We start from the raw sequence: 15,862 nt of genomic DNA on the forward strand, positions 1-15,862 counted from the left end.
GGAAATAGGAGAGGCCGTTTTAACCTTTCAGACACTGAGGATAGTCAGTCGCCATCGTTAGATAATCACAGATACCGTGCCCAAGCTATCAATGAGTTTAAAAGGCATTCGGTGAGAAAGTACAGCATACAACTACTATCATGTTCTCCCCTAATGAAATATATCATTGTCCGAAATCGTAAGTTCTTGGGAATTCTAGATCGAATAACTCGGTAACCAATCGAAAAAAAAAAAAGTTTTGAAAAAGTTTCTCTTCTCCTTTGAGAGAATGTACTGGAAAAACTGAGGAGAAACTCGAAGCACAACATGAGAAAAAGTGTCCCTGTATACCGAAAGATGATGCTCCACAACAGACTGAAACAACTAGAAAAAAGCAATAAAGTATGAAAAGACAAAATAATTTTAAAAAAATTGCTTGAAAACTGAATCTAGACAATAAATTGAAATAAATAGAAAAACAGACGAAAGCATTAAAAAACATAAAAAAATATAGATACACTGGAAATATAATCAGGACAGGAAATTGAAATAATTTGAATTGAAAAGAATGGAGAAACAAAGGACATACTTGCAACTACTGCTTACCTTAAATCACGTGGAGGAACAATGTATATGTTCGTGCGCAGATTGTGTAATTACATAATTCATGAAATGCGCAACTCTTTGTACATTCCGTGAATTGTACAGTTCACGAAATGTGTAGCATTTTGGACAATTCATGAACTGTGCACAGCAATTGCTCATTTCGTGAACTGCATAGTAGGCGAAATATAGTTATTATTCCAATATTTTTTTTCTTACAACGAAAATAAAATCAAAAACGATATATAGTGAATACTTCAGAATAAAATGTTTGGAAAATTATTATTATACAAATAAATATAATAAAAAAGGCAACCGTCATCTACACCGGCGAGCGAACATACGACAGCCAGTTTTGAGAAATGTTTATTTACCTTCTACACCACTCAGAACGCATTATAGAAATTTAAATTTATTAATATTTAAATTTTAGAATATCTAAAAGATATTCTAAAATATTAATTCCAAATATTAATTATTTAAAGTTTTCACGTCTTCATTTGGAAATAACAGTTAAGCAAGATTTAGCCAGCAAAGGTTGGTCGATTGGTAGAGCCTCTGCTACTAATGACTCAGTTAAGTAAGTTTGAGCACAGTAAGTAGTTGGAAGGGGACCCAATCGTTCGATGCTGTTGGCACATTCTCCCTCAATGAGTCTTTGGACTCCCTGGAGGTGTCAAATAATAATAATAAGATTTACATCGAATCAAAGAGCAAACGAAACGAACGATATCAATAACAAGACTCAGTGGCGTAGCTAGGGGGGGGGGGTGCGGAGGGAGAGGTCCGCCCCGGGCGGCACTTTGGACCTTTTTGAACTTTTACAGTTAATTCTAATATACAGTCTCGAGAACTCAGTTCCAAATATTGTAATATTACTCCGAATTTTCCTCGCAATTGCTGTAAGCGTCGCTAGTTGTGAGAGGAATTTTTCTAAATAAAATTTGATTAAGAATTACCTACATTACTATGAAATAGACTTCGCCAATGTCATCGACGATTTTGCTAACAGAAAAGCAAGAAAAATAAAATTTCAGAATGTTGAAATTAAAGATTTACTTCAAAAATAAACAGCGTTTATTTATTTCACTATACGTCGTTTTGACTTTTTGTAGTTTTTTTGGGGGGTCTTGAGGGGGGTGGCAAATTCAGGGACCGCACCGGGGGACAACAGCTCTAGCTACGCCACTGACAAGACTTCCTTTTTTAGGTATTATTTAATTACCATTTAGATATCATTGTTGTGATATTTCGACTATATCTGAAAACATTCCTATCTCTAGTAACGGCATTATTATAACAATACCAAGCTAATACTTGCTACGAGTAGGAGCTCGGTAACGATTATTGTTATGTATTGCAAGGGGAATTGGTGTTTTTATTATGACCAGAGAAATGACGGCGATGTGTTATATAAGAATGCACAATTCATGAAATGTGTAAAAGGGATGAACAATTCATGAAAAAAGGCAAGAAACTACATATTATAAAGGGAGGTTTTAATGACGGGAATGGGCTTGATAATGGAAATGCTGATGAGGAGAGAATGATTTTGATTTTGTGTTCGTCTGGTTCGGACCATCAAACGTGTGCAAGGTTGTCTACATCTATTAGGAATTAGAGAGGAATAGAGATCTGCAAGTTGTCCAACTGTGTCATGCACACTGCAGAAAAGAATATACAAAAGACATGCAGGTAGATTATTAAGTCTGTACACGAATGTTAGGAGCATCAGAAACAAAGGGGGTCGAGTTTGTTGTTTTAGTTAATATGTTGGAACCTCAGGTTATAGGCGTTAGTGAGACCTGTCTATCAGAAACAGACATATCAGTTGGTATCAAGTGTAAAGGATATGCTATTTTTAAGGACAGAGAAAATAGGTGATTAAGGGGGCGTGCTGCTAATGATATCGGATGACTTGAATCCAATTCGACTTCAGACCAAAGATTGTAGTACTACTATTACTAACAGTATTTTATGTGGCAGTGAGTTGAAAGCCACCTGGTGTGAAGTGGAATCTAACAAGATGAATTACATAGTGGGGTGTTGTTGCAGACCTGGTGAATCGGTTGCTAGTAATATGAAATGTATCACCGAATAGAAAAAATGAGTGCGAAAAGAGTCATCATAATGGGAGATTTTAATTATGCATATATTGATTGGGTAGCAATGGAGTCTCATGAGAAGAATGAAAATTCATTTATTGAGCTGTTGTGGGACAACTTCCTCAAGCAGCATGTAACAGAAGGAACTTGATGTCAAAGAGTGTTAGATTTGATTATAGCAATCACAGGGTGTTTCATTTAAGATGTAACTGTTCTGCCTTCAGTTGGGGACAGCGATCATACAGTACTCACTTGAGAAGTGAATATTTTTTTTTTACATAACACCTCTACAAAAGACTTATCGAGGGAGGGTACCTACTCTACAACTCTGTCTGGCTCAACCACTGCACCAACCACAACCACCTTCATCACCTATACCAACGCCATCTACCGCTGACCACCACCGCTAATATTTTCACAGACAATCACAAACAACCATGCCCAGGTGGGATTCGAACCCGCAGCCTTTTGACTGGAGAGCGGATATGCTAACCACTCAGCCAACCGAGCCGGCGAATGTTTACGAATGTTCCATTCAGAAAAAATTAAATGCTGAATTACAAAGCAGGAATTATGACCAGAGGAGTATATTGAGTTCAGTAGAAGAAGAATGGGATCGGTTAATGGATGGGAAGAATATCAACAGTGCATGGGAAGCATTTAAACAATACTTAAATGATACGACATCAGAATGTGTCCTCAGAGTTCGAAGAATAAATAGGGGTAGGAGTCAAATGAATGGGTAATCTTATTAAGCAAGAGATTCGTAAGAAAAGGATGATGTGGAAGGAATACCATGTGCATAAGGATGATGTCCGTTATGAAAAGTACAAGCAGCAAGCTAGAATAGTCACAACAGTTGTACAGACAGTAAAGTCTGAGTTAAAAAAAAAAAAACGGGCTCTGCATACTAAATGCAATCCCCAGGAATTTTATCGATACGCTGCAAATGAAAGAAAGAATGAATATGAAATAATAACTCTGCTAAATGCAGATGGCGTGAGTGTAACAGGTGCAGAAGAGGTTGTTCAACTAATGAGTGCCCATTTTTAAAAGCTATCAACCTGGTGAACGCAACATTGAGCTCACTGTTACCTCTTCACTAGATGAAGAAACGCAGGCATACAATGCCGAGGTTTTAGATTAGAGCTGTTGCACAAATTGAATAAGAATTCAGCAATAGAGACTGATGGAATATCACAAGTATACTAAAAGAGTGCTCAGCTGAACTGGCCATTTCTTTGACCAGGCTGTTTAATATGAGTCTCAGAACAGGGAAGATTCTGCAGGAATGTATGGTAATTCCATTGCACAAGAGTGGTGCAAAGACCGACGTATCCAACTATCGACCGATTGGTATCTCAGTAGTGGTGGTGAAGGCTTTAATAAAATTGGTTAGGGCTCGCTTTCAGAAATGGTTGACAGAGAATTGAATCTGCACTTTGTAATGAGCAACATGGGTTTACTAAAGGAAGGTGATGTTTTAGCAACTTGCTCATATTTTATAACAATATTACCATTGAACTAGACAAGGAGAACGGATACACCATGATACTTTTGGATTTTGCTAAGGCTTTTGACAGAATACAGCATGGTAGACTGTTGCATAAATTGGAGAATATGGGTTTGGATTATAGAATATTAGCTTGGATAAGAGGATGGCTGACTGACAGATATTAAAAAGTGGTCTAGGGGAATGAGTCTGCAAGATTTAAGATAATAATAAAGTAAACTATTATAAAAATAACCAAGATCTAGTTAGTGAGGTACAGGAGGAACATGGGGCAACTCCGAGGTTTACCAGCGCCACCATCTCTTTACATGGCATATGAAGCGCAGATAGTTATGATTAAAGCAGCTTGTGCTTACGCAGAAGGATATAAAAGTTCTTTCCGTGAGGGCCCTATAGGGTACACTAGTGGCATGGCATTGCCACCAGAGAATGACGACAATAATAAATAGAACAGGCGTAGGGTAAAACACTTATAAAGACTTAGGCCTATATGAAGTCCGGGCGAGATGTCTGGACGTGATATAAAGGTACTACAGTTCACCCGCCGTTTGTTGGTTTCTCCTTGGCATTTTGCCAAGGATAGTCGATTCATGCTGAAGAGGAGAAAGAAATGAAGGATATATGAATTGGTCGCCAACATGCGAAATCACGTGCCTTCTTGTCTGTCGCTTTACTAGTATTATATTATAGTTTGATTTTTTTTGTCGCTTTTTTTGCATTATTTTTTTATTATTAATTGCTATGATAGATCCAGTACAGTCAACAAGTTCTGGTGATAAACGTTTCAGTAGCTCTTGCAAAAGAATATTGAATAATGTGCTGACATTCTGCGAAAAAGAATCGTCAGAAGGCCCTCTTCTTGTTCCCCTTTCTCAAGTCATAAAAAGTGCAAGTGCAGCTGCGGGCGTATCGGGGTCAACTGTTAAAAGAATTCGTAGGGAATCAAAAGGGGAAGGTAAGCCAAATTTTAAATCTCAAAAAAAGCTCCAGAGAAAGAAAACCATCGAAACCGTAGCTTTGAATGATTTTGATGTAGACGTTATAAGAAGAACTATTCACGAATTTTACGCGGTGGAGAAAAGTGTGCTAACTGTTCCGAAATTTTTTCCTGTGCTGAAAGAAAAAATTAATTTTCCTTGGAAAAGAGAAACTTTAAGGAAAATACTTCATGAAATCGGATTTTGTTTTAAAAAGTCCCAGAATAAAAGGAAACTTATCATGGAGCGAAGTGACATTGTTTTATCTAGAACGCAGTATTTGAGAGCAATAAGACGTTTCAGGGAGGAGAAAAGACTGATTGTGTATCTAGATGAAACTTGGATTGATAGTAATTTAACTTATGGAAAATGTTTGTAGCACTCCACGTTCTTCATTCTAATGAAGAACGTGGAGTGCTACAAACCGGAAATGCCTCGCGGCGCATACTAATTTTGTGTGCGGGTGGAGAAATAGATTTTTTTTACCGAATTCAAACTTACTATACAAAGCCAATTCAACTACTGGAAATTACCATGGAAAAATGAATTCTACGATCTTCGAAAAGTGAGCAGAAGAAAAACTGATTCTAAACCTTTCTATAAATGCTGTTGTTATAATTGATAATGCTTCATATCACTCTATTCGATTAAATAAAGTTCCAAATTGGTCTAATAAGAAGCAAGTTCTTATGGATTGGCTCTCTGCAAATAACATTTCTCATTCCCCAGATATGCAAAAAATTGAATTGCTTGATTTGGTCAAAAGAAACTCGCCCACAACTAAACTATTTAAATTCGACACGATGCTCAAAAAGCATGGATTTCTAGTTTTCAGGCTACCACCATATCATTGCGATATTAATGCTATTGAGTATGTTTGGGCAGAAGTGAAAGGTTTCATTCGCCACCACAACGTAACTGGGGATATTGACATGTCGAAACTTTTTAAGCTTTCAGAACAGGCGATTGAAAGCATTACAGTTCAAAACTGGGGAAAATATTGCTTTCATGTCACCTCATTGAAAAATATGTATTGAGACAGAGACGAAATTATCGAAGAATTATGCGAACATTTCGGGATCAGTTTAAGTGAAAGTGATGGCGATTCGGATACCGATTCAGATGACTCTGAAGATTAAAAGGATTTGATAATGGTATTTTTTCCAATATTTTTTTTTTCATGGGTTTGTTAAAAGAGTCACAAGAAGTCATAAATAATTAATCGGTTTAGGGCATTAAAGTGTCTCAGTTCTCTCAACTGTAAGTTTAGAATATCTAAGTTCACTTGAAAAAATTTCTGTTTATCATTATAATTATTTTTATTTTATAGAAAACTTTCTTAAAAATAAACTTAGTTAAATTTTTGTTTTATGCTATACCTTTCTAAATTTTGTTAATACTCTACGTACATTTTTCCAACTGTTATACAAGCAAAATAGTTACACTTTAAAAACAACAATGTTCGTAAAATAAAAGCTAAATTTTCCGACCTGTAATAATAAACAAACTCATCCCAGAAGACAGATTGATTACCCTATATAGGAATGGATTCTCCTTTTTCTGACATGCGCAGAAGTGTCCAGGGATCTCTAATCGGTGGGCGAACTATACTGCTCATAATCAGTACAAAGATTAATAAAAAATAAATAAATAAATAATAAAAAAAAATAATAATAATCTGGAGTGTATCACAAAGTGCTTGGTCCACTATTGGGAAGGATTTTACATGCGACATACAGTTATTTGCTGATGATGGAAAGATATTAGGGAAATCAGAAATGCTGCTGATATGCAGTACTTGCAAAATGATTTGAATATGCTGGAATTGTGGTCATAAAAATGTCAGAAAATGTAAATCATGCACTTCGGCGTGATTAGATATCCAATGTCGTATTATATTGGTGGGATTGGGAATGAAGAAACTGAGGCTAGGGATCTTGGAGATAGCAAATTGGAAGTTGAAGTTCAGGGGCCATGTAGCAAAGATTTCAAATACAACTCAAAAGATAATTGCAATGCTGAAATGAATGTTCACATGTAAAGATGAGGATGTCATTTCGCCTCTTTACAAGGCCTTGATAAGACCTCACTTGGACTATTTTGTGCACAGGTCTGGTCTGATGATGTCAGTTGTGATTCTAATATATTGGACAGAATGTTAAAAATTATATCAGGATTATGGAATACTGATTATGAAGACAGATTGAAAATTTGTGGACTGCAGCCACTAGCTAACAGGAGAAAGAGGGTGGTATATGATTAAGACTTACAAACTTCTGAAAGGGTAATACAATATTTCATTTGATGAAATTTTTCAATTTCTGGAGGGTGGGGAAAGGACAAAAGGAAGCTGAGAATGAATACTGCTAAGAAAGGGGTGAGAGGTAGATTTTTCTCTAATAGGGTGATGTGTGATTGGAATAGATTGCTATTGGATGTTGTGAGTGCAAGCAGTGCGAATGAATTCAAGAATAAGTATGATAGTTGGTGTACGTGGTATGTGGCCTCCCTCGATGCGTCTCTGGCTCCCTGGAGGTCTCTCTTAATAATAATGATGATCATAATAAAAATAATATACATCTCTAGTGATATTGAGTGGCTTTTGTAATCCAAAACAGAGAGGAATGAAAATAAACGTCATACCAAACATCACAAGAGCAAGAAGTGATAAAGGCAGTGTAAAAATCCGTATAGAGAATAACATAAATAATACACATTAATGTTCTGAGGCTAAATTGTAATGCTTTAAATCTTAAGGATACTCAAAACTTACTAATAAATCAAAAATTGAAATCTTTGAAAAAAGAATAACTCCCTATTACATCCTAATTTACAAATTTGCAAATAAAATTAAGTGGTGGATTAATAATATTAATAAAACGCAACCCGGAAATTAGTTATATTCTCGTAAGGTACCCACAAGGCATAAGTGTTAGAATATGTAGATGGTAAGCACAAACATCTACATAGGGCACATCGGGAGGCATAGGGATAGCAACCTCATCTTCGGGACGGGTACGGCTTGGCAAGGCTTAGGAGAGCTCCTTAACAGGCCAATAGGCCTAATATGAAAAAGGAAGGAGGAGGTTAGGGAGCACGAAATAGCGGCACTTGCTAGCCACCTTCTTATTAATTAGTGATAGCCTTGGGCTAACTATCTTCGCTTGGCTACCAGTGGAGATTGAACTGCTCACTCAGTCTCCAAAAGTTAGGCAAGGCTAAAACGGCTTTGCCTACTCCCTATGCAGGAACAAAAAGGAATTAGTTGATTTTTTTAATAGGTAACAACTAGACAAATTATCGATTTATATACAGTCATCCTTCGACTTACGTCCAGGTTCCGTTCCATCCGGCAGGACGTAAGTCGATAAATTATATCAACAGTTATAGGGGTTAGGTACTAAACTGTCATAAGTATCCTGTCATTTTAATTTTTGAAAATGTCCAATGAACTTTGCTTATTCCTCTTCTTCTTTTTATCATAAATTTGTTTACAGCAAGGAAACTCATGTACTTTCCTTTCTACTAATAAGTAGCATTCAACATTGAGGTCCACATCTTCAATCATTTTGAGAACATTGCTAACTGCAGAGAATATTTGCGCAAAACCCTTCACTGTAAATTGTTTAACTACCTCTTTTTGTTTCTCTTTTTCCTTTTTTTTCTCGTTCTTCCTCTTCTGCAACACATGTTCCTCGATTTCGACCAATTCTGCATTGGTCAAGTCTTCAGGGGAATTTTCTATGAGTTTAACTACGTCGTCATCATTCACTTCTTAATTCAGATTGTTTTCTAGGCTCATTATTTCTTCACTCAGTTTAAAAAGGTTTTCATTTTTTCAAAACTTCCAAAATCGTGCACAAATCTTTTTAATGTCTTTTTCCATATGCCACTCATACATTGAGAAGTCACTTCGTCTCAAGCCACAGCAATATTTTTTCTAGCATGATAAATATTGAATGCTTTACAGAATTACATGCGAGTCTGATAATTTCGTTCAATTGCAGAAGTGGCTTGTGAAAAGTTCTCCATATATAAAAAGCCTTAAACACTACGAGAACACTGGCTGGATCAATGAAGTAGTGTTTGAAGGGAAAAACATGACCTTGAACTTGGTGAAGATCAGATATAAAACAGATGACCTGGAATCCTATTTAGAATTAATAAAATTTTAAATTCTACATTTTCTTCCACACAATAGCTTCCCATTTCACTCGCATAAGAACTAGAAGAGTATGCTTCCTAATGTTTTTGAAGGCTGGTGAATTCTCAGTGCCATATCACAAATAGTTTGTTTATATCCAGCCACATTACCCGCTAACAGAATCGTAATACGGTCTTTAGGAGCTTTGAAACCAGACATTGGTTTTAGCTTTTTGTGGATAAATGTCCACTCGGGCATTTTTTTCCAACACAAGTAGGTCTCATCCATATTAAATATTTCGAGTGGCAAATAATCTTGCTATGTAATAATTTTACCTAATATCCACAAACTCCTTTGCTGCCTTCTCATCGGCACATTTTCACATTATGCAGCGCAAAACGCTCCTTAAATCTCATGAAGCAACCGGAAGAAACGTTGAATTCACAGTCGTAATCGGGTCCTGCTTTCTCCTTCAACATGTTGAAGAGACTTAGTGCCTTAAGGGTTATGGGTTTAGTACTAAGGGGTATATGCTTTTGGTTCATGCCCTCTATCCATGATGCAAGTAGCTTTTCCACATAACCGATAGGACCTTGTCGTTGCTTCACTATCGCCAATTTATTGGAAGCAGGTCCTTTTGCAGCCTGTAAGATTTTATCCTTATTTTTCAAAATGGTCTTCAGTGTAGAATGAGACCATCCGAAGTAATGTGCGATCACACTGACGGACTTACCAGCTTCATGTTGCTTCAACTTGCAACTGTTGATGCATTGTTCCTAAATAGAAAGCTTTTTGCTTTACGCTCGCTTACATCTTGTTTGTAAGTGTAGTCTGAAACGTTATAATAAATTTTATTTTATAAATTTCTTTCACTACGCGTTATTCCCGCTTCCTTTGCAGGGTCCGCATGTTACTTAGATGGGACTACCTGTTAGCAACACTCCCAACCGACCTGTCGCCTAGTCTGCCGCTGGGAGATATATATTTTTGGCTGTAGAGGCATATGTTCACGGGGTCGGTTTGCCTACTTGCCTGTTTTTTCCACCAGATAACTGGCAGAAAAAACCCTACTGTCCGCACCCAAGACCAGCTCACTTGACTATGCCTGAGGAAGATCCTCAAGTTCCTCATCTTCAACGGGAATCGAACCTGGGATACTCCTTCCCAGGTATATGGTTGCAAAGCGCAAAGCCACTAGGCTAACTGCGGGGACAAAAGATCGAATAATGACTTCTGAAGTTAATTTTAAGCGTATTGCAGCCAGACCATCTCCCTGTGTTAATCCTTGAGTTATTGGAAAGGAATATGTTAAATCAGATTGTATTTTGCCTATGCATTGGAATTTTCCATTGTTAACCTTGGAAGTCTTATTTGCTTATCTTGAATTCTAAAGTGTATAAGAATCGCATATCATTTTGCTGTTAATGGTCTCATATGATTGTTGGAAATCAACAAAAATCTGATGAATATTTATATCAAACTGCCAAAACTTCTCTAATAATTGTTTAACTATATTTATATGATCAATTGTGGATGATCCTTTCCTGAAACCTCATTGGTAGAAACCAGTTGTCTTCACCATAAATGGATTTAATCTGTTCTTCAAAATGGAGAAATATTCTATATGGTGTACCTAACAGTGAAATATTGCTATAATTTTCGCAGACCATTTTATCATTGGTTTTATGTATATGGCAGATCAGGTTCTTTCTCCATTCTTTTGGCATTTTCTTTTTTCCATATGGTTAAAAATCAATTCATATATCTCGTCTTCTAGTTTCTTTCTTCTGTTTTCATCAATTCTGCAGGGATTATCTATTCCTAGTGATTTGTTGTTCTTGAGTGAATGTATTATATCATTAAGCTTTTGCCTTGACAGCTGTACAGAATTATCCTCTTCAATAGCAGTTGGCATATAATTTTGAGTTGCAGAGCTAATATTTTTATTTAACAATTCATGGAAATACTCCCTCCATGATTTATGCTTTCTTTGTTGACGTTTCCTTGTTCATCTCTACATATATCACTGTTTAATTTGCTTAATTGTATCATAAGCTTGTCTAAGATAGCCACTGTTCTTCATTTATGTTGTGCACATCATTTCATTAGGGCTCGTCTTTTCTTCCTTCGACATATTTTATCTGTTTCTTGTCTGTCTTTATATTTTCCTTTTGTAATCACAGTGTTGGTCTTACAGTAAATTCTTTATATGCTTTAGTTCATTCTATTCATCATCAAACCAATATCTTTTCTTTTGCTCATTTCATATTCCAGTTTCTTCTGCAGTATTTAGAATTCATTGTTTAATGCATGTCCAGCTTCTTTCTTCACCCTGTCCTATATGTATTTTCAACCTCTATTTTTGATTTATTATTATTAACCACATAACCGGTCATTATGGATCAAATAGGCATCCTCATACACTTTGTATCCATCATATATTTCAATGTGATATCAATTGTATTACAATTTTAATATGCACTTCACATCCATGATAACCTTGACGTCTTGGCCAGTAGCATTGTTAATAATAATATTATTAAGGCACCTCCAGGGAGTCAGGGACTAATCGAGGGAGGCCACATGCTACACAAACAAGCAATCGTACTTATTCTTGAATTCATTCACTGTTTCACTCACAACATCCAATGGCAATCCATTCCAAATCACACACCACCCTATATGAGAAAAATCTAGCTCACTCCCATCTCCTTAGCAGCATTCATTCTCAGCTTCCAAGGATGCCCTCTTGTCCTTCGCCACCCTCCATCAATCCAAAAATTCCATCAATTGAAATCCTGTATGACTCTTTCAGAAGTTTGTAAGTTTCAATCATATTACTCCTCTTTCTCCTGTCTGCAGTATTCTGAATGTCTTCATAATCATTATTCCACAATCCTGGTATCATTTTTAACACTCTCCTTTGCACTCTCTACACTATATCAGAATCATATAAGAAACCAGACTTGTGCACAAGTTATAGTGAAATCTTATCAAGGATTTGTAAAGTGGCAAAATGACATCCTTATCTTTACATGTGAATGTTCGTTTCAGCTCTGCAATTATCTTTTGAGTTGTATTTGCAATCTCTGCTACATGGCCACCGAACTTCGACTTCTTATCTACTAATACTCCAAGGTCCCTAGATTCACCAGTTTCTCATAGCATAATCCCACCAATATAATACCACATCAGATAACTAATCATGGCGAAGTGAATGACTTTACATTTACTGATTTACTGACATCCATTTTCCCATGCCCACAATTCAAGCCTATTCAAATCATTCTGCAAGTACTGCATATCAGCAGCATTAATGATTACCCTATCTTTTCATTATTAGCAAATAGCTGTATGTCGCTTGTCAAATCCTTCTGAATATCATTAATGTACAGATTGAATAACGTTGGACCAAGCAGTGATCCTTGTGGTACACAACTGGTTACCTTAAATCTTGCACTCACATCCCTCATAGATCACTTTTTGATATCTGTCAGTCAGCCATCCTCTTCTCCATACTAATATTCTATAATCTAAATCCACATTCTCCAATTTGTGCAAGTCTGCCATGCTTTGTCAAGTCTTAACAAAATCCAAAAGTATCATGGTGTATCAATTCCCTTTGTCTACTTCAATGGTAACATTGTTATAGAATGCGAGCAAGTTACTAAAACATGACCTTTCCTTAGTAAATCCATGTTGCTGATTGCATTTTTCAAAATCTTCACCACCACTCCTTGAGATACTAAATGATCGATAGTTGGATACATTGGTCTTTGCACCACCCTTGTGCAAAGAAATTACCATAAATTGTTTCCATTCCTGCAGAATCTTCCCTGTTCTGAGACTCATTAAACAGCCTGGTCAAAGGAATAACCAGTTCAGCTGAACTCTGTTAGCACATGTGCTGTATCCCATCATTCTATTGCTGAATTCTTATTCAGTTGTTGCAACAGTATTAGTTATAGTGGAGTTACTAGTAATATTGACGATGTTTTGGCCTTTCCAGAGAATTTGAATAAGCTAGAAATGGGAATGTCAGTTTAACGTAACTGAATGTAAGGTTTTGGAAATTTGGGATTCACAGATGGGATGCTTCAGTCTCATCTTCTATAAAGATTTGATTAGTCAACATCTGAATCATGGTGTTCAGATCTCGTCACTGAGATTTGAAGGAGATAAAGTAACCTTGAAGTAAGCTGTTGAATGGTTATTATCGAATTAATACTCAGGGGATTTTTCTTGTAGTAGAACAAGGGGAAGGAACAAGGACAAGGGTCCATCCGTCGAAGTAACAAAAGGAAGTAGCGAGTAAAAGGATACGAAGTAAGTTTGTTGTTTGTTTTGCATGGAAAGTGATAAGAGGATGAAATGTTTAAACAAAGAGTTTTTGTGAAAGTGCAAATGGTGGATGAGTTTAAAGAGTGATATGACAGACTTTGTGTTAACTAGTGACCTCCCAGGATAGAAATGAGACTTGTGACTCCATGGAGGTCAAGAAAATAATAACAACAAATATTAGGATGGCAGCAAAATGTTTTGGAGACTATTGAAAAAGCCTAGAAATGTAGGATAGAGTAGTGTTAAATGAATCAGAGATGATAAAGTGACCTTAAAACTGGAGATAAAGATATTCTTGATGTCCAGAGTAATTACTTTGAAAGACTACTGAGTGAAACAAGTGATAGAACACTTGTTTCACTGATGGAAAATAGTCAAGGGAAATGCAGTCAGGAGTACACTGCTTAGAAAGAAGTCAAAAGACACCTCCATGGGCAAGGTGCATTGTGCCATATAATGAGTTGCATGTTTGTAGCTGGTATAAATTGAAGGGATATGATGTTCACAAGACAGTGCCACTGTCCAGTTAAATGGCTGTGAGAAGGGAACTGATGGAGTTTGAAAGCATTGCGATAGGTTGCCATGTTGCAAGCTTATCTGTTCAACAAATTATTGACAAACAGGCCATCCCATGTGAACAAGCAACACCATACTGAGATGGGAGTGCAGGTCATCCACTGCACTACACTCACTGAACGTTACTGTATGGTGTTATGAAGGATAATGTTTAAAAACCACCATTCGTTGCTAACACATTCAAGCATCAATCAGAACATGAATCTGCAGAAAAACATTCAGAACCAAGGTTCATAAACATGAGTTTCAATGGTAGGACCACAAGCCCCACATTACCAGAACCACATGGATGTCCAGTTGTGGTGCAAAGAGCATTTAGTGGGAGTGGAAACTTGGAAAGCTGTGTTATGGAGCATGATTCATTGCTACTGAGCAGATGGATGGCTGTGGGTGTAGTGGATGCCAGGTGAACATCTCTTACAGAATATGTAACACCAACTATGAAATTTGAAGGTGGCAGTGTAAAGGTATGGTCCTATTATTCCTGGTTTGGCCTCAGACTGCTGTTTGTGATACCACAAAGGGTTCTCTTCTAGAGGTATCTGAACATTCTGGACAATGCAATGCTTCCTGCCTTAGTGGCATTTCTATGGAATTGACCATTTCTTTCAGCAAGACAATGTGTCATGCCATAAGTCTGCTGCTGATCTACTGAGTATCCCATTTTTTCCCATGTAAGATAATATTACATGGAAAAAATTATGGAAAAGAAACACAGAGAAGAAAAGCTGGGTTCAGGGCAAACAGAGGTTGTCAGAATCAACTTTTCACTTTAAGACAAATAGTTGAGAAATCATGAGAACAGAACAATCTGTGTTTGAGTTTTATTTCTTCAAAACAGTACAATTATTTGCTGTAAATGGTATATTATATCAATCAATGCATAAGTTTATATTTGAGTTGTAAGGTGCACATTACCTTCATTGTTATTCATCAAGGAAAGTGACATTAGTCTTCATATCAAAATTGGAGATATTCGATTCAGTTCTTTCTTTATGCAGATAGAAGACTGCAGAATTCCCTAACTGAGTTGAATAGCAGCTGTAATAAATTCAGTGTGAAAATCAGCAATAAAAAGACAGACTCTAAGAACAAGCAGGGAAGCTATGAAAACATCAATTGTATCCTGAATTAAGAACCCATAGAACAAGGAAAACATTTTAGCTATTTAAACACAATTTTAATGAAGATGGCAACTAAATATGGAAAACAGACAACAGAATTATAAAGCTGGTGTGGCAGGAACTTTACTAAATAAATATATATAAAATAAGAAAGAAATTAGTCCAAACAAAAAACTAGCTATGCAACAAAAGTGTTGAAACCAATTTTAACTCATGAACTGGGTTAAAAATAACATACTTGATGACTGGAGACCACAGATATGAGAGTTTTGAATAAAATTAGAGAAATGAATAGATGTTATCAATTGCAGAACACATCAGAACACACTCAATTTATAGATAAAAAAAATAATGCTTCTTGGTGGTAGATAGTGTGGACTGCAGATGTGTGTGTAAGTGGGAGACTTAAGTATTAGGGAGGATAGTGAGATATGCATGTAGCAGCGTGCCCTCCCATGATGAATCCTTGGACTCCTTTATATATATATACACACACACAC

Source organism: Typopeltis vanoorti, chromosome 15 (assembly GCF_054136105.1).
Source record: "Typopeltis vanoorti isolate ZY-2024b chromosome 15, IOZ_Tvanoo_1.0, whole genome shotgun sequence".
NCBI lineage: Eukaryota > Metazoa > Arthropoda > Arachnida > Uropygi > Thelyphonidae > Typopeltis > Typopeltis vanoorti.